Consider the following 19777-nt stretch of genomic DNA (forward strand, 5'->3'; position numbering starts at 1 on the left):
TTCTGGTGTTTGACCAATGGTAAGCAAGCTATATCCTGTGTGCTGCAACTGATTCTATGGCTGCATCAAAATCTGGCCTGATTAAAAGGCCTCTGTCTTTTCTACAAACTTTCTTTCTTCCGCTGATTCACCAGTAAGGGTAGACTGTAATACCCGGTAATCTAATGTATATGTATTAATCTTTGTCCTGTGTCATAATCAATTAATCAGTCAAAGTGAGACTTTCATCCGACCTTTCAGGAGACTCAGACAATTCTTTTCCCTTGAACTAGAAGAATGAATGGCTATTGTTTTGAAAACTGGATAAAAAGTGATATTCTATATATCAAAGATCTTTTTGATAATGATGGAAACTTCCTTAGTATTGAACACTTTTATAATATACTAGAAAAGAAAAACAATATACTCTGTGAATATATCATGATAAAGAAGGCACTCAGAGAATACAAAAACAATTTTGATTGTACATATGCAAAATTTATTAATATTAAAAACGAAGTGTCATTTTTATTTAGAGATAATAGTGTAAGAACTGTAGCAAACCTTAAATGTGATTTTTATTATTCAATTTTGGTAAACATAAAGTTTCAACGATCAGTTTATGAAAATATGTGGCAAAAGACTTTTGATCTTAGTTACAAATATGTCTGGAAAAATGTATATCTAGCTAAAATTAAGTATATGTATGAAAAAAATGTTGCTGAATTCAATTATAAATTGTTGATTTGCATATTGAACAATAATTTAAATGTGAGTAAATGGAACAAAGATGTAGAACCTTTTTGTGAATATTGTATGGTTGTTGAAGACACTGAAAATCTCCTGTACAGGTGTAAACTTTGTGAAAATATTTGGAAAAAAATTAGTTTGTTTTTGGGTTTTGAAATCACATGGAAAATACTGGTACTTGGTTTTTACAATGAAATCAATTTAAAAACAACTAAATTGAATAATCTATTGTCATTCATTTGTTTTACCATTTACAAATATAAAATGAGATGTAGATTTCAAAAAGAAAACATGTATATAGAATTTTTTCGAAATAAGATAAAAAATTGTCTTTGTTTACAAAACGTGATTCTAAGGAAAGCACATGTAATTAATGATAATCTGTATCTAGAAGTAGGCAATTATTTGTGATTTTAATTTATAAATTTCTATGCAATGTATGTACTATGATTTTCTGTACATTGAATTATTTATGTACCATGTTTTAATAAAAGAGAGAGAGAAAAAAAAGAATGAATGGCTATAAATTCGTTAACAATCTTTCTAAAATCCTTTTAATCTAAAATATTGAAATTAATAATTTCTGTTAATATTTTTTTTCTTAATAAAAACTTGAAATATAGTTTAGGTCGGATCTTTAGGGCGTCATGTCATATTATAATGTCATATCTTTCAATATTAAAACATATGAATGAAAAATATATCAATATAACAATAAAAGCAATAATATAACTAGATATTGTCATAAGACAGTAATACCCGCACTTAGGTGTTTGCCTCTAAATGTACTCACCTTCATATTTGGGTTACAAGAGAAGAAGCCTCAATACTATAATTTACAAAAAGTCGGTTTTCAACCCCCTATCGTCCCTAGGGTGAAAAGCAAAATTCCGAAACCTAAATGCACATCATCTACAGGAAACCCAGACTTCTTCCAAAATATGATTGGGCTACTGTGAAAAATGACGAGGAGTTCGGGGAATTAGGGTTTTTTCCCCCCTTATTTTTTACCCCATTAGGCCCCAAAGTGAAAAATCAAAATTCTGAAACTTATTGCACATCTACAGGACACCACCAGTCATATTCCAAAAGATGAGTTGGTTACTGCAAAAAATGCAAGAGGGTTTCAGAGCACCAGGTTACTGTAGAATTTTTTTTCGACCCCCAGTTGTCCCTAGGGTGAAAAAATCGAAATTCAAAATCTTTATTGCACATCTAGGGGACATTTCCAATCACATTCCAAAATATGAATGGGCTATTGCGAAAAGGGGCTCAGATTTTATGAAGAAAAAAATATTTTGACCCCAATCGCCCCTAAGGTGAAATGTAACTTCCGAAGCCTTGTTGCACATTTACAAGACACCACCAATCATTTGTTATGAGTTGTATTTACTTCATCATAATTTGATATTGATTTTTAATATTATATAATTATACTCACACTTTCTAAAGAAAGGTCGGATATATTGTTGTTATCTTGGTCCGTCCATCCGTCTGTCACACTTTCTCAAACTACTCTTATATTCTAAGCAGTGTACTCAGCCAACTCATCTTTTGGAATATGATTGGTAGTGCCTTGAACATGACTTGTGCAAAAATATTTTAAAAATTTTCATACTCACTCCGGGGGACAAATGGGGATAAAAAAGTTTTTTGTTCTTTTCACCCTGGGGGCAAAATGACATTCAAAACTCCTCTTACTTTTTTTGCAGTAACCATGGTAACAAGCGGTGGGGTGCAACAAGATTTAAAAAAAAAATGGTTCCCTGAACTCCTCTTACATTTTTTTGCAGTAACCAACTCATCTTTGGAATGTGACCAAAAAAAAAAAAAAAAAAAAAAAAAAAAAAAAGACGGAAACACAGAATTGTTTACAGACCCATATAGGGTAAGTCAGGGTAATTTCGACCACCGTTTAATTTCGACCACAGGAACACAACACCACACAAAGATCTACGGAAGTGTTGAGACTAGTTTAATTTATTAGGAATTATAGAAAACTATTCCTCAAATTGTGTGTCCTAATATAATTATTCATCGCAAATATTGCTTGATCAGAGATATAAATAATTAAGGTCTTCCGTTTCCAACGGAAGACCTTCTACTGATTGTGATGCTTAAGATTATTCTTTTTTTTTTTTTCCTAGACGCCAACTTTGACGCTTCATATCTTCCTCATTTTTAAACAGATTTTGTTCAAATTTTCAGAGCTTTTAGACTTTACAAAACACTGTCAGAATACCGTAATACAATTCGGAAATTACCTTCTGTTCACGAGTTATTCCCCTTTGATTGAATTTTGCATGCCTCCGATTTCCAGACAAAGGCTCAGAAATGGTTATAATTGGAGCACAAAACCCTTTGAAATTGAAAAGAGGAAGCATTGAAGTTGTGCACATCGGTTTTTGTTTTTTGATTTTTGCATTAAAAATGGCGCTAGAGAGGGGTCAAAAGTTAGAACGCGGAAAACAGCAAAAAATTTGACATATTTTCCTTTATATCTTGAAAACTAGAAATATTTTGTTAAGACATGTAGAACAAAAGTTGTGCATAATTGCAAGGGCTTTCATATTATACTATTTAAAAGGGGCTGGCCCCTATGATTAGGGATCTTGGGCCCTTAAAAGTTTTTGCTTTATAACTCAAAAACGGTAAATATTTCGATCTGGATCTTGGGAACAAAATTGTTCTTTTACACCTTTTTGATCTAATGAAAATGTTGTTTTGTTCGAGTATACCATGGGTATTGCGTAATACGTATTAGAAAGCAGGCCAGGTAAACAGGTAACGTTTTTCATTCGGCAAGGAAATCAGACCTCTTCATGTGTATAACTTAAACAGACTTGCTATCAATAATATACCCTGCGGTATTTAATGTTAATTTTCTTTCTAATAAGGTTTAAAACGTGGTTTATGGTTCACTATTAAATTATTTATTACAACTAGTCTTTCTTTTCTTCTTTTTTAAATTAGATTAATAGTGTTCAAAAGCGGAGAATATTAAATCTATCTTTCTACGTTTATAATTACAACAAACTTTGTAAGTGATTTTAAACTGTATGCATTGAATAATTCACGATCATTAGCTGTATGCATATTACGGTCTCCATGGTCAGCTCGATGTTTAGTTATGTAACCCAACGCGCGAATCCCACGCTGTTGATTGAGGTCACCAGTGTACTAGCCACCTGTGGCCATATACCAAGCTAGTATTTGTGATCGCGTATAATGTCAATTTTGTACAAAGAGCTATTAATTTATGGAACGTTATGTTTTTAATTATATCGAATCAGTAAGATTACTTTACCGATCTTTTATAATCTTAATTCCAAACACTGGTGCATAAAAATCATTTTGAATTTTAATCGCTGTTTTTGTCTGTTCACGCAACAATACATTTTAAAAAAGTATTGCTCTATCCCGTGTTGTTGTATTTTAATTCATCTGCAATTGTAATTGAATGGGGGCTTCGGTAAATAATTGTAATTACTACGCATGCTACGCACATATTATTTTTACCATCACTCTTGTGAATGTCCATTTATTATTTATAGAATTAAATAAACATTAACATAAATAAAAATTCCTTCAAATATACATGTACTATAATTCAAGTCTTTGTAATATAGCAAACAGTTTCATCCATCTCTGCCGCTTTGTGTCTTAAGTGTTGTAGTCCAGTCCTCGTTTACATACACGTGGCTACAGAGAGCCGCGGACACCTCGATGTTGAAATACATTGTGTACTCTGATAGTTGCTCTACACAGCACAAACAACTTACGTGTACATGCAGTGTAGTAATTGGCAAAGATTGTTTGAAAAATATAAACTGGCATGTGTTCGCTACGAAGCATTCATTTTAAAATTTTATTTACATATAGATACCTTATAAGAACAAAATAAAGTAAATGTATAACACTTAGAACAATGTTTAAACAGGTAAGCGTTTTCATTCGGCAAGTAAATCAGAACTCTTCGTGTGTATAACTTAAACAAATTCGCTATAAATAATATACCCTACTGTATTTAATGTTAATTTTCTTCTAAATAAGGTTTTAAACGTGTTCTATGGTTAACTCATAAATTATTTTTTTTACAACTTTCTTTTCTTTTTTAACTTAGTTTTAAAGAGAACAGCGTCTTCTAATAAAGGAAGGAATTAAATGTATCTATATAACTATATAAGTAATATTAAACTTTAAGCATCGAATAATTAATGATCATTAACTGTGCCTTTTTACGTTCTCCATGTTCACCTAAATGTTTTTAGTTATGTAACACAACCCGCGATCCCACGTTGCCGAGGTCACCATCGACCAGCCACCTCCGGTCATAAACCATGTAAACAAAACAAATATCTGTGAAGACTGTGATCACGTTTTTAATCCATCGTGCAGAAACAACGACTAATGAAACATTATGTTTTTTTTTATTTATATTGAATCTTTAAGATAACTTAATCTCATCTTTGATTTAATCTTAAGCGTTCCAAACACTAGTGCATAAAATCATTTCGAATTTTAATCGCTTTTACCGGCCTGTTCACTGTCGACACAACAATACGATTTAAAAAAAAAAAAACAGCAACAACAAACAAACAATTTATTTCTCTGTCCCGTGTAATTGTATTCAATTGTTATTGAAAAGGTGCTAAGGCAAATAATTGCAATTAGTGATGGAAGTATTAAGTATTAATACTTGTGTAAAGTATAATTTTTACTATCAGTCTCTTAATTGTTTCTTCATTAAATATTAAACTATATACATCAAATAATACTTTTAAACATACAATAATTCACGCCTTCTTACAGCACAGGTTACATTCTGCTCTGTCGCTTTGTAACCCAGTCTTCGTGCACACGTGGCCGCAGAGAGCCGGGGTCATATCGGTGTTAAAATACATTGTGTACTCATAGCGATTAATGGAAAATTGGGTTTGAAATCATTTCGAATCTTACATATTATTTTATTTTACTCTATCTCACGCTTATTTTTATCAATCCTTACCGCCCGTGCATTTATTCATTTCAAGTTTTACGCATTTTAATTGCCGACTTAACCATTAAGTTTGCAACAATTTATTTTTCTGTCTCGTGTTTTAAACTGCATGTACACATGCATGATAATTGTAAGTGGAGGTGACTTTCTCAATTCTCGGCATCCTCACAATATCAAGGTATTGTGATTTCGGAACCTTAATTGACATTGTGAGGATGAATTCTCGGGAAAATCGGAAAGTTTTACGGATACATACATACATGCATGCAAGTACAGAACATGCTCTTTTTATAAGCACGATCATGAATTCGAATGTACATGTATATGCAAGAGCGCCCCAAATGTACGCATATCGAGTGTTTAAAATACAGAGAAATACAAAATCCCCGGTCTCTGTTTTACATTATCTTTGCAACAAAATATTAGTTTTATTTATTTTTTTATTTTAAACATATTTTATTGAAACATAATCAATAGGATTGGACACAAGTTTTACTAACTTAGAATTGTCCTCTCCAACACAAACAAAATGATATATACATATACACGTGATGTACAACCAACATATGTACAATACAAAAAAAGTGCAGGGAAATAAGAAAAGAGTGGGGGGGGGGGGTGCAAAGAAAGAAAGGAAAGGGGTTTTAATAGGTACAGAATGGTTACGCTGCGTATTCATAAAAATCTTTTCGATTTTTTAATATATTTGTGTACGGCTTTAACTATGTTCATATTATTTTGTTGGTTAATCTGAAATCAATTTTATTGATCTATAGCTTATTTTGAAGTAAATTATCGGTCCACTGAGTTGATAATGAGTTGTTTTTATAACGGGTACATTTAGAGTATTCCGAATCACTTTTTACTTTTTGACTGTAAACGATTTTATTAACAATTTTATAAATGGTTGGTTGGTATTAAAGGAAAGCCAATTCAATGAAAAATCAAATCTACATTACACGGCGAGTCTATCTACGATACAGGCCTTGACAGGGGTTATATTTACATCACCTTTTTAGTGTATTGCAGGTCACTTCCGGGTATTTCGAATCACCAGGTAAATGGCTAAAAACAGTCAGATAACAACATTATAATTAATGAATTAGTTGGTATTGTTTACCAAAAGTATAAAAAAAAATAAAAAGAATTATTTTCTTGTTGAATGTTGTTGTTTTTTTTTATTAAGTTATTAAAGCCCCCCCCCCCCCCTTCTGTAGACACACTATAAAACAGCGCTCTCAGAGGCGGATCATGCAGAAAAGCAAATACCAACAGAATATTACTTTCTGAAATTACCTGATTGTAAATTGTTGTCCTGTAAATATAATCATCATGGCCGTAGGAACCGGGGGGGGGGGACACGGGGGGCCGTGCCCCCAATAATTTTGCCGATTTATAGAATACTATAGAAAATATAGCTACTATGTGTTTGTGCCCCCTCAATAATAACGTCTGATGACATTTTTTTTTCGCTTGTCAAGGAATTTTGGTAGGTGATAGTGCCCCCCAACTGAAAATGTATGGTTGTGCCCCATCAAAGTGAAATTGCTTCTTACGGGCCTGATCATGATAATTTTGTAATTTTTTTTTTCCTATGTGATTTTTTTAATGCAAATAATTAACATTGAACTGTCATAATTCTACGAGTAGGCTACCAAATAATGATATAATGATGATAAAAAAAATTGTGAAAAGGAATTAAACCAACTCATGTTTAGATTTCATGATTATTAAGAATGACGTATATCACTGCATACGTGTGCTCGTACATATCAACATTGATCAACACTGATCACGTGTATACCGGGACCCGGGATAGTCTTATTATAGCTCTTGCTTTGTCAAATCATTACTTTCATACCCCTTGCATTTAAGAAAAACAATGTTATAAAAAAAATATTAATCTGACATATAACAAGTATACATGTAGCGTGTGCAATTTATTTGGCTAGGGGCATGTACACACGTGGTTCGAAACTGTAGGGGGCTACAAATGCGGCCATAACTAGTATATTTTTGAGGTGTTATTAAAAACAAATAATACTCATAAAAGCTTATAAAATTGCCGTTCTATCGATACCTTATATGCCATGTTTCATCCACCAACAACGCCACGACGTCGATCATAGGCACTCCCCAGCTTAATTGTTAAAAAAATATATATCTACTATACTATAAACATAACAAGGCATGAAACTAGCCTCCATGTTGGATTCCGCTTAGGGACACTTTCTGACTAATAGCGAGAATTTCTCGCCTAAGTCGGACTTTTCTCAGACTTCGGAAGCTGTCATTTATTGAAATAAAATCAAATCCGGTTGAATCTTGCAGTACGTTCGTCGCATTCACGCGTTTTCTAACATTTCTCTGCAAACCAGGTCTCCTCGGCCGGAACTTAAAGGTTTATGGGGGTATAGATAATTCGATCGTCGTTTACCTTCAAAGTGCGTCTCATGGAAAGCTAACGTTGTTTTTCATAACGAACGAATGTACCGCGAAATAAATATAATTTTACATCAATAAGACCTTTCAAGATTTGATAATACATTTTCAGGTCCATAAAAGTTGTTTCAGTGTTTGTGTGTATGTGTGTGTGTGTTTGGTGGGGGGGGGGGGGGGGTCAACTGAACAACAATTCTTGGAGAAGAAAAAATATAATTGAAGGAGGACAGTCCTAAGTTAGGTTTGTTTTCTATTGCATAGTATTAGTATATTGATGTATTGGCAAAATTATAGGGGCGAAAGGAGGGGGGTCGCGTTTAAGCAGATGAGTCTTCAATACAGAGATGGATTTGACCGGGGGTGGGGGGTGCGGTAAAAAAAATAAATGTATAGTAGATAGATATAATAAAATAAAGCGGATGTATACCAGGAATAAATAAATAAATATATTTAAATAAATAAATATATATACAAAAGCAATCTTGAAAACAGTAGCAAATCTATGGGGGGGGGGGGGTTCACTCCCTTTCAAATTTTTAAGGAAAAAAAAAAGAAAAGGGGGAAAATGTTCAATATAAAAGAAAGTCTTGATAAAACTTATGCTTTAATACTAATTTTTACTACAGTTATTTTTAGTTTCTATTACCACTTAATCATTTTGCCCCCCCCCCCCTTTGAAATCCCGGATTCGTCTCTGGAAAGTGTGTTACTTACATACATGTTAAGTATAACTTTTATTGCAAAATAAATAAATATACAAGTACATGTATATTTTATCCTGGTAGCGGGACTTATTTCTTATAGATGGATTCACACAAATATACTATAATAAAATGGGACAGTTCTTAAGTTTAATAAAAAGTTCAAAAATTTCACTAAAATATTATACAAGTGGTTTGGATGTTTTAAATATTTTGTAAGGGTAATTATTTCTAAACATATATTTTGGCATGTTCACATCACCGTTAATATTTTCATAGCTGAAACTAACTTCATCAGCTCACTCTTTGTCGATTTTATAACAGTGTTCCACTGAGAATGATAGCATGTATGGCATTAGTTTTGACCAAAAACCAGCTTCAGTCCAGTTAAAAAATGCAAAGGCAGCTAGATTAGGAGTCATTTAATAGACTAGTTTACTATGTATACGTCATTACAATGAAGTTCCTGAGCCCCGCCTTGCGCTGATTAATTTCACTGCGACAACCACATATAAACACAAACATATACACAAAGAGTTAAACTATTAATTTCTTCATGTGCAAGATTATAAAGTGTGAATTTTCACACACTTTCTTGACAACTACAGTATAAAGGATTCAATTCGTGATGCATAATTCTGAGGGGACAGCTACTTGATTCTGATACGTGCTGGCAGATTTTGGAGAAAAAAAATCTGTCCTTGAAAGTTTTGAACTGAAAAAATACCTATTTTCCACTAGGAAGAAAATAAATTAATTGACTTTGAGTGATGGTAACCCCACCCCACCCTCAACACCCGCTCCCCACACACACTCTAATTTTCCCATTTTTTCTTTATTTTCTCCTACCCACTTTTTTGGTGTAATAGAAATAAAAAAAAACTTTCCCGAATCATCTTGGAAATAAATTTTCTGTCCTTCAATGACATGAAAATAAACATTTTGACTCGAAAAAATTCCACCCCCTTTAGAATCAAATTGTCCTCTAAATTATATTATTCTGTTTTGGTGTCTCTGTAACATCATTGAATTTTCAACAACAACAACAACAACAACAACAACAACAACAAAAAAAAAAGCGCCAAGTCTTTTCCCTGTGTATAGTTCTTTTTCTTCCAATATAATTCACAATTTTCGTGCAGAACTTTCCTCTGCAAAAAATAAAGATTGTCCCCTTCAATTATATTTTTTCTTCTCCAAGAATTGTTGTTCAGTTGACCCCCCCCCCCCCCCCCCAAACACACACACATACACACAAACACTGAAACAACTTTTTATGGACCTGAAAATGTATATAAAATCTTGAAAGGTCTTACTGATGTAAAATTATATTTATTTCGCGGTACATTCGTTCGTTATGAAAAACAACGTTAGCTTTCCATGAGACGCACTTTGAAGGTAAACGACGATCGAATTATCTATACCCCCATAAACCTTTAAGTTCCGGCCGAGGAGACCTGGTTTGCAGAGAAATGTTAGAAAACGCGTGAATGCGACGAACGTACTGCAAGATTCAACCGGATTTGATTTTATTTCAATAAATGACAGCTTCCGAAGTCTGAGAAAAGTCCGACTTAGGCGAGAAATTCTCGCTATTAGTCAGAAAGTGCCCCTAAGCGGAATCCAACATGGAGGCTAGTTTCATGCCTTGTTATGTTTATAGTATAGTAGATATATATTTTTTTAACAATTAAGCTGGGGAGTGCCTATGCGTCGATGAGAAATACCATGCAACGTTTCTACACGGGCATTTTCTTCGAAAAGGATAGGAAGTTAATGAATTAAGATAATTAATTCTTTTAGTTAACGCATTCTGTTTACCTCTTTATTTGTTGTATGCAATAAGTATAGACCTTACTAATAATGACCGTTTGGTTGTCACACTTGTGCATGTGTCGTGCGAGGTACAGCGGTAAGGTAAATTACCGAGAGTCGCGATATGCGGGGTGATTCGGAATACCCTAAATGACAGTGGTCCATTGAATTAACCTGTCAAATCTAACATGGGCCAACATAATACCATAGGCACTCCCCAGCTTAATTGTTAAAAAAATATATATCTACTATACTATAAACATAACAAGGCATGAAACTAGCCTCCATGTTGGATTCCGCTTAGGGGCACTTTCTGACTAATAGCGAGAATTTCTCGCCTAAGTCGGACTTTTCTCAGACTTCGGAAGCTGTCATTTATTGAAATAAAATCAAATCCGGTTGAATCTTGCAGTACGTTCGTCGCATTCACGCGTTTTCTAACATTTCTCTGCAAACCAGGTCTCCTCGGCCGGAACTTAAAGGTTTATGGGGGTATAGATAATTCGATCGTCGTTTACCTTCAAAGTGCGTCTCATGGAAAGCTAACGTTGTTTTTCATAACGAACGAATGTACCGCGAAATAAATATAATTTTACATCAGTAAGACCTTTCAAGATTTTATATACATTTTCAGGTCCATAAAAAGTTGTTTCAGTGTTTGTGTGTATGTGTGTGTGTTTGGGGGGGGGGGGGGGGTCAACTGAACAACAATTCTTGGAGAAGAAAAAATATAATTGAAGGAGGACAATCTTTATTTTTTGCAGAGGAAAGTTCTGCTCGAAAATTGTGAATTATATTGGAAGAAAAAGAACTATACACAGGGAAAAGACTTGGCGCTTTTTTTGTTGTTGTTGTTGTTGTTGTTGTTGTTGTTGTTGTTGTTGTTGTTGAAAATTCAATGATGTTACAGAGACACCAAAACAGAATAATATAATTTAGAGGACAATTTGATTCTAAAGGGGGTGGAATTTTTTCGAGTCAAAATGTTTATTTTCATGTCATTGAAGGACAGAAAATTTATTTCCAAGATGATTCGGGAAAGTTTTTTTTTATTTCTATTACACCAAAAAAGTGGGTAGGAGAAAATAAAGAAAAAATGGGAAAATTAGAGTGTGTGTGGGGAGCGGGTGTTGAGGGTGGGGTGGGGTTACCATCACTCAAAGTCAATTAATTTATTTTCTTCCTAGTGGAAAATAGGTATTTTTTCAGTTCAAAACTTTCAAGGACAGATTTTTTTTCTCCAAAATCTGCCAGCACGTATCAGAATCAAGTAGCTGTCCCCTCAGAATTATGCATCACGAATTGAATCCTTTATACTGTAGTTGTCAAGAAAGTGTGTGAAAATTCACACTTTATAATCTTGCACATGAAGAAATTAATAGTTTAACTCTTTGTGTATATGTTTGTGTTTATATGTGGTTGTCGCAGTGAAATTAATCAGCGCAAGGCGGGGCTCAGGAACTTCATTGTAATGACGTATACATAGTAAACTAGTCTATTAAATGACTCCTAATCTAGCTGCCTTTGCATTTTTTAACTGGACTGAAGCTGGTTTTTGGTCAAAACTAATGCCATACATGCTATCATTCTCAGTGGAACACTGTTATAAAATCGACAAAGAGTGAGCTGATGAAGTTAGTTTCAGCTATGAAAATATTAACGGTGATGTGAACATGCCAAAATATATGTTTAGAAATAATTACCCTTACAAAATATTTAAAACATCCAAACCACTTGTATAATATTTTAGTGAAATTTTTGAACTTTTTATTAAACTTAAGAACTGTCCCATTTTATTATAGTATATTTGTGTGAATCCATCTATAAGAAATAAGTCCCGCTACCAGGATAAAATATACATGTACTTGTATATTTATTTATTTTGCAATAAAAGTTATACTTAACATGTATGTAAGTAACACACTTTCCAGAGACGAATCCGGGATTTCAAAGGGGGGGGGCAAAATGATTAAGTGGTAATAGAAACTAAAAATAACTGTAGTAAAAATTAGTATTAAAGCATAAGTTTTATCAAGACTTTCTTTTATATTGAACATTTTCCCCCTTTTCTTTTTTTTTTTTTCCTTAAAAATTTGAAAGGGAGTGAACCCCCCCCCCCCCATAGATTTGCTACTGTTTTCAAGATTGCTTTTGTATATATATTTATTTATTTAAATATATTTATTTATTTATTCCTGGTATACATCCGCTTTATTTTATTATATCTATCTACTATACATTTATTTTTTTTACCGCACCCCCCACCCCCGGTCAAATCCATCTCTGTATTGAAGACTCATCTGCTTAAACGCGACCCCCCTCCTTTCGCCCCTATAATTTTGCCAATACATCAATATACTAATACTATGCAATAGAAAACAAACCTAACTTAGGACTGTCCTCCTTCAATTATATTTTTTCTTCTCCAAGAATTGTTGTTCAGTTGACCCCCCCCCCCCCCCACCAAACACACACACACATACACACAAACACTGAAACAACTTTTATGGACCTGAAAATGTATTATCAAATCTTGAAAGGTCTTATTGATGTAAAATTATATTTATTTCGCGGTACATTCGTTCGTTATGAAAAACAACGTTAGCTTTCCATGAGACGCACTTTGAAGGTAAACGACGATCGAATTATCTATACCCCCATAAACCTTTAAGTTCCGGCCGAGGAGACCTGGTTTGCAGAGAAATGTTAGAAAACGCGTGAATGCGACGAACGTACTGCAAGATTCAACCGGATTTGATTTTATTTCAATAAATGACAGCTTCCGAAGTCTGAGAAAAGTCCGACTTAGGCGAGAAATTCTCGCTATTAGTCAGAAAGTGCCCCTAAGCGGAATCCAACATGGAGGCTAGTTTCATGCCTTGTTATGTTTATAGTATAGTAGATATATATTTTTTTAACAATTAAGCTGGGGAGTGCCTATGCATAATACGACTAAATTCGTTTCATGAATGAACTGGTTCTACAGTATACAATATCTTTTCTTTAGATCTGTTTGTTTATTATTTTCAACCACAATCTGCAGTACATGTATAGTTACACGAAATCCATGCACAACGGCGCTACACCTGTCAATCAAAATCACTCGATATTGTGAACTCAGTCTGGTGCTACGGCAGCATTTCTGAAGTGATTCAAAATATTCTTTCGGCTTATTCTAATTTTTCGCGGTGAATAATAATATTTTGGAACAAAGTTGGAATTAAGGCTGGAGCTGCATGATGTGAATTTATCACTCCTGCAGTCTGCAGTCTTCCCATCATACATGTATATGAAGCATCTGTTGAATAATGTTGTTTGTTGTTTTATTTGAACCAGAGACATTACATCTCATAGGTATACAAAATATGTACATAAATATTTATACATAAGCTTTGCACAGGATAAGTGTAGTATATGCTATACAATATACATTACATGTGGCATTTACATAAACAATAGCATTTAATGTATTATCACTTCTTATTGTACACTATTTAAAACATCATTTCTTAATTGATAAGAAAAATACAGAAATTTACTTAGGTTACATAGTTCTTTAGTATTTGTGGAACTCAGTAACTGTACTAATTTAAATACTGATGGTTTTTTAAAATAATAACTCTTCATAATTATATTTAATTCTTAGTTCTTCATATCGAGGACATTTTAATACAAAGTGAAATTCGTCCTCTATCTCATCTGATATACATATTTCACATTTCTATCTTTTCTTTCTATGTTACAATACCTTCCCCTCTCTATCTTTAAATCATGCGCTGATAGTCTTAAACGACTAATAGGTATTCTATACTTTGAATGTAATGGTTTTCTCAAATACGTCTGTAGTACAACATTATCCACTAAATGTTGATATAAAAAATATTTAGGAGAATTACAAATTCTTGCCATAATATCTTGTTTATAACCGTCATACATTCTTTGAAATACGATGTTCAGAGAATTATTATCAATACAATTGCTATTATACATGTCAGTTAAACCAAGCCTTTGAAATTCTTTCTTAATGTTTACAATCCATTCATCATTATTTTCCACCATATCTTGATAACATGATTGTAAAATACAATTATCACTGTTTTTTAATTTCACCCAATATTTCAAAATTTTCTTTTTCCTTTCTAGTATAAGTGGAAATCTACCTAATTCACAATAAACTGCATCATTACTGGTGCTTTGTCTGACTTTTAAAACTCTTTTACAATAAGTTAAGTGAACATTTTCTATATCTTGACCCTTGTGAAATCCCCATACTTCAGCTCCATAACTCATTACACTGTTAATATAGGTATCGAATACTGCTAATTGTGTTTCTACGTTAAAATGCAAATCCCTGGTTTTACTATTTACACCATACATAGCTTTTTTACCCTGACATGAAAAATGTTTCTGTGTTTCAGCAAATTTGCCATTATAATTGAACAACATAATGAATCAGAGAGCATAATGTGCGGAACAAGTTTGATTGAGATTTTCACTTTTCCTTTAAGATAAAATGATTAATAACATAATTTGTGCATCTAATAGATACATATAAATGTACATGTATAGCTTTTTTTAAAAACAAGAATCTGTAATTGAAAATGTGAAAGTGAAGAGTTTAGGTAATAGTTCTTAACCAATCAAAATTTAACGACAGTTCATTCCTTCCTAGTCTCTATATAACTTTTAATTACGGCCGTGCCCTCTCCCCTTCAATTGATGTCTTATACATGCTTTTAAATTCTGTTATGTATCAAGAAATTTCCACAGGTACTTGTGGACAGGATCCCCCCCCCCCCCCCAATTCAACCCTGATGTTTGTTGGACATTTTTTTCCACAAATTATATTTATTACACTTATTCATCATGTGAACCATAGGAAAAAATCGAGAACAAGTACCTGTGGAAATTTCTATTTGCCCCCCCCCTCCCAAAAAACTGAAATTGCTTTCTACGGGCTTGACAACAGGTACTTGTGGACAGACCCCCCCCCCCCCCCCCGATATTCAACCCCGGGGCTTGTTGGACATTTTTTCCACAAATTATATTTATTGCACTTACTCATCATGTGTACCATAAGAAAAAATCGTGAAAACCCCAAAATAATCGTTCCACACAAAAAATGCCTCACTATGTACAGTTAAAACATTAATTTTTCATATTTCTTGATGAAATTAACATTAAAAAATCAACACAAAATTAATACCGAATTACATATCACTTGAATTTATCATAAAGCAGAAAATCTGTTCTGCGGGCTTCAAGGCCAGCTCAGGAACCTAAAGATGTCCTCATTTTCCAAGTCCAGTACAGAACGTAAAATAAATGAAATAAATCACACGATCACTGGGATGGACTCAAAGAAAGAAGACTCTTGAGGAAAAGATATTTTGATTCGACTTATAGACTGAAATAAACCGATATTCTCTTTTTGCCACTCTTTCCTGGTGCCCTGGGACTCTGAATGTAGGATCAGTATTTTTTTTTCACAGGTCCGTTGTGCGGATTGTACGGGGGAGGGGGGGGGGCAGACCTTCTGAAAATAGTCTTTTGCTGTAGTTTTAATATGTAAATTTTGATTTAGTTGCTGCTTGCCCCCTCCCGTCTCTTTGTTTCTCTACGGTCATACATAGGCGAATCCCAGCAAAAATGTAATGACCCCCCCCCCCCCCCCTCCAACACACACTTTTTTTAAATGTGTATTGCGATAGGACTTAAAATTGGAAAACATTTTCTGTATATCTCTACATCGAAAAATATAAAACAAATATTTTTTTTTATATTTCCTTTTTAAAACAACATAGATAATTATACATAGCTAATTAAATACTGAATTAAATATTTATCTTTGCAGACAATATGCTCTGGGTTATAGAACATGATGTGAAAGCGTATCGTAATGCACCTTGTAATCCTTTGGATTTTCAGATTTAAGGCCAATGCAAAAATCCAAAGACGTCGACATTTTTTTATGCTACTGTAATCGAAGATCCGGGGGCATACAGTTTTTGTCCTGTCCACCTGTCTATTTGTCTGTTAGATTGTGTTAGCCTCTTTGTCCGCAAAAACTTTAACTATGCCCATAAAATTTGATTGGTTGGAACTACTGCTTTCATATTTCTTATGTGTATTCCTAGTAACAAGGACTTCCTTCAGGTACCAACATATTTGACCTCTTGACCTTGAACTTGGAGTTTGATCCTCTTTCGCAAAATTTTACCAAACTATAACCTTGGCCAAAACTTTTGAACAGTTGGTGCTATGGCTTTTATACTTCACATCTGTATCCCTTGTGATAAGTCTCCTCCTTGGGTATAAATATGTTTGACCATTTGACCTTGACCTTGGAGTTTGACCAACTTTTAAACAACTTTAGCCTTGACAATAACTTTTGAATGACTAGTACTAGGGGTTTTATATTACATAGGTAATTTTCTTGTGACAAGGCCTGACATTGTATACCTATAATTTTGACCAGTTTACCTTGACCTTTGAGTATGTCCTACTTTTGAAAAACTTTAACCTTGGTTTTAACTTTTTGGTGCTAAGGCTTTTTTAATACCACATGTGTATTCCTTGTAACAATTAAGACCTTCCCTCAAGTACAAACAATTATGATCCCTTGACCTTGGAGTTTGACCTTTTAAAGAAATTAACCTTGGCCATAACTTTTAAACTGTTGCTGCTGTGGCTTTCATACTAGTATATATTTCACAGTATATTCTTTGTTCAAGACCTTTATTTGGGTAATAACATTTTTTTTATCTTTTGATCTTGACCATGGAGTTTGACTTGCATTTGAGAAACATTAACTTTCACCATAAGATGCCATATGGGGGCATCAGTGTTTCAAAAATCACGTTGTTCAGTATCCAAATCGGGCATAAAACATTTACAATGATCCTTTAAAGCAGTGAGTTGAACCTAATAAATTACAACTATAGAAATTATGATAATTTATTTCGATGTATGGTCTAAAAACGTTTATTATACCTCTGTGAAAACTAGCTTACAAGTGAAAAATCACTAGTAAAATAGAATTTGATTGGCCGAGAAAGTCACGTGTCCATCATGTTTGCCCTGCAACAAAACGTCGTGTTTCACGATTGTGACGTCACAATTAAACGAGTGAGGAGTAAGATTGTTTATAGCGACGCTGCTAACTTCGTTCGCGCGGTAACAACAACTAAAAATTCACCCCAAAAAAATCACCTTAATTAATGGAATTGCATACATATAGTAGATTAAACGTTCTTTGTTAAAATGTTTGCACTTTTCAAAATTCGTTTATGGAAATACAGCTAACATACGTCATGAGACGTCACAGTCTAGACGTTCCAAATGTCTCGTGCTGTTTGAAGAGGAGGATCTTAAAATTAAGTGAACAATGCACTCCCCCCAACGGTCGCACCGTCAACATATTATCGTTGATTGATTGTGTCGATTTAAATGTGTAAAAATGAAATAGTGGTGTTTGAATGTTACTGGTGTGATCACGCAAACTTGTCACGTAGGATTTTTTTTAATGAAACGAGGAAGCAAATTCAGTTTTTGTTTTTTTTTTTTTTGGGGGGGGGGGGGGACAGCCATACATTTTCAGTTGACAGTTGAGGGGGCACTACTACCATAAATTTCCTGACAAGCGAAAAAAAAGGTCACCAACTACCAAAAATTCCTTGACAAGCAAAAAAAAAAAAAGAAGGTTATCAACGTTTTTATTGAGGTGGCACAAGCTATAGTATCTATGTCTATATCTACTATAGTAATCTATATATCGGCAAAATTATTGGGGGGACGCCCACACCCCCCGTGCCCCCCTCCCCCGGTTCCTACGGCCATGTTGATTAAATTTAGGGTCACTAAGGAAAGAATGTTTTGACTGGATGAATGGTCTGAAAGAACATGTGTTAACTTGTCGAGTCGGTAACACATAGATGGGGTTTGCTTATAACCAGAGTGTGTCATGGTTTGATGCAAGGTCATTTGAACGAGTTCAAGGTCATCAACGGAGAAACAACATTCCTTAACTGTCTTTCTACTGGTGAGACATTGCAAGTTGATACCCCTTACAAGATTGCTTATAACCTTAGAATGTGGCATGACCTTGACTCAAGGTCACTTCTTCCTGTTCGCAGCTCCAACGGAAGACCTACTCGTTGCTTTGCAACGAGCTCTGCTCTAGTATTTTTACTATTATTTATGTCTCCAGTTTGACGTTCGAAGTCCCCGTCTTCTGTGCGCTTGATTTGATCAAGGAAATGCAAGAGAGACAACTCGTACAACCTCTTTTTTAAGTTTAACCTTGTTTAACAGGCTACAGCACGAATTAAATTAAAATTGTTTTATTTTTTCTTGAAATATCTTTAATTTGCAGAATTTTACAAATTTATCTTGGATTTCTCTCAAAATGCACAAGAAACGTCCATTTGATTTTGGTCGAAATTACCCCTACTGATTTTAAGGACGCGGGGTAAATTCGACCACTTATTCTGAAATACACTGTATGTGTAAGTTGTCTTTAACAGCTGTTTAATGCAATGCAGAGTTAGATCTTCAAAAAAAAAAGATTATACTGTATATGTACAATATTATCTACAAATAACCTTTTATATTTAAAAAAAAATATGTCGGATTAATTTACATATGCATGCCTGCTATATATATTGTCCGGCCGTTCACGAGGGTGCATCACTGATCGACGTGCATGCGAGAGAACACGGAGTCGGCACTGGCTTTGAATGAACACTGACGAGAGCCATCCAAAAGATTCAAAACCCGTCAAATTACCAAAAGAGAGGATGCAGGAAATATTAGATATATGTAAAAAAAAAAAAAAAAAAAAAAAATCAGGTTTTTGTAGTTTTTTTCATTATTACGAATGCGTAAACTTTGACGGATGAGACTGAGACTATCGAAAACCAACGAACCAGTCGTATTAAGATCGTATCACACAGTCCAGGTACACAAATCCAAATAGTACCCAAAATATTAGAACAACACACCAAAAGAGCCGCAACTACCTTGAAACAAAAAAAAAAAAAACCCACTATGATGTTATACGAAATAAATGATTTGTTTGAGTTTTTTTTTC

The sequence above is a fragment of the Saccostrea echinata genome, unplaced genomic scaffold (assembly GCF_033153115.1).
Source record: "Saccostrea echinata isolate AGI-Se365-2 ecotype Australia unplaced genomic scaffold, CSIRO_AGI_Sech_v1 ptg000056l, whole genome shotgun sequence".
NCBI lineage: Eukaryota > Metazoa > Mollusca > Bivalvia > Ostreida > Ostreidae > Saccostrea > Saccostrea echinata.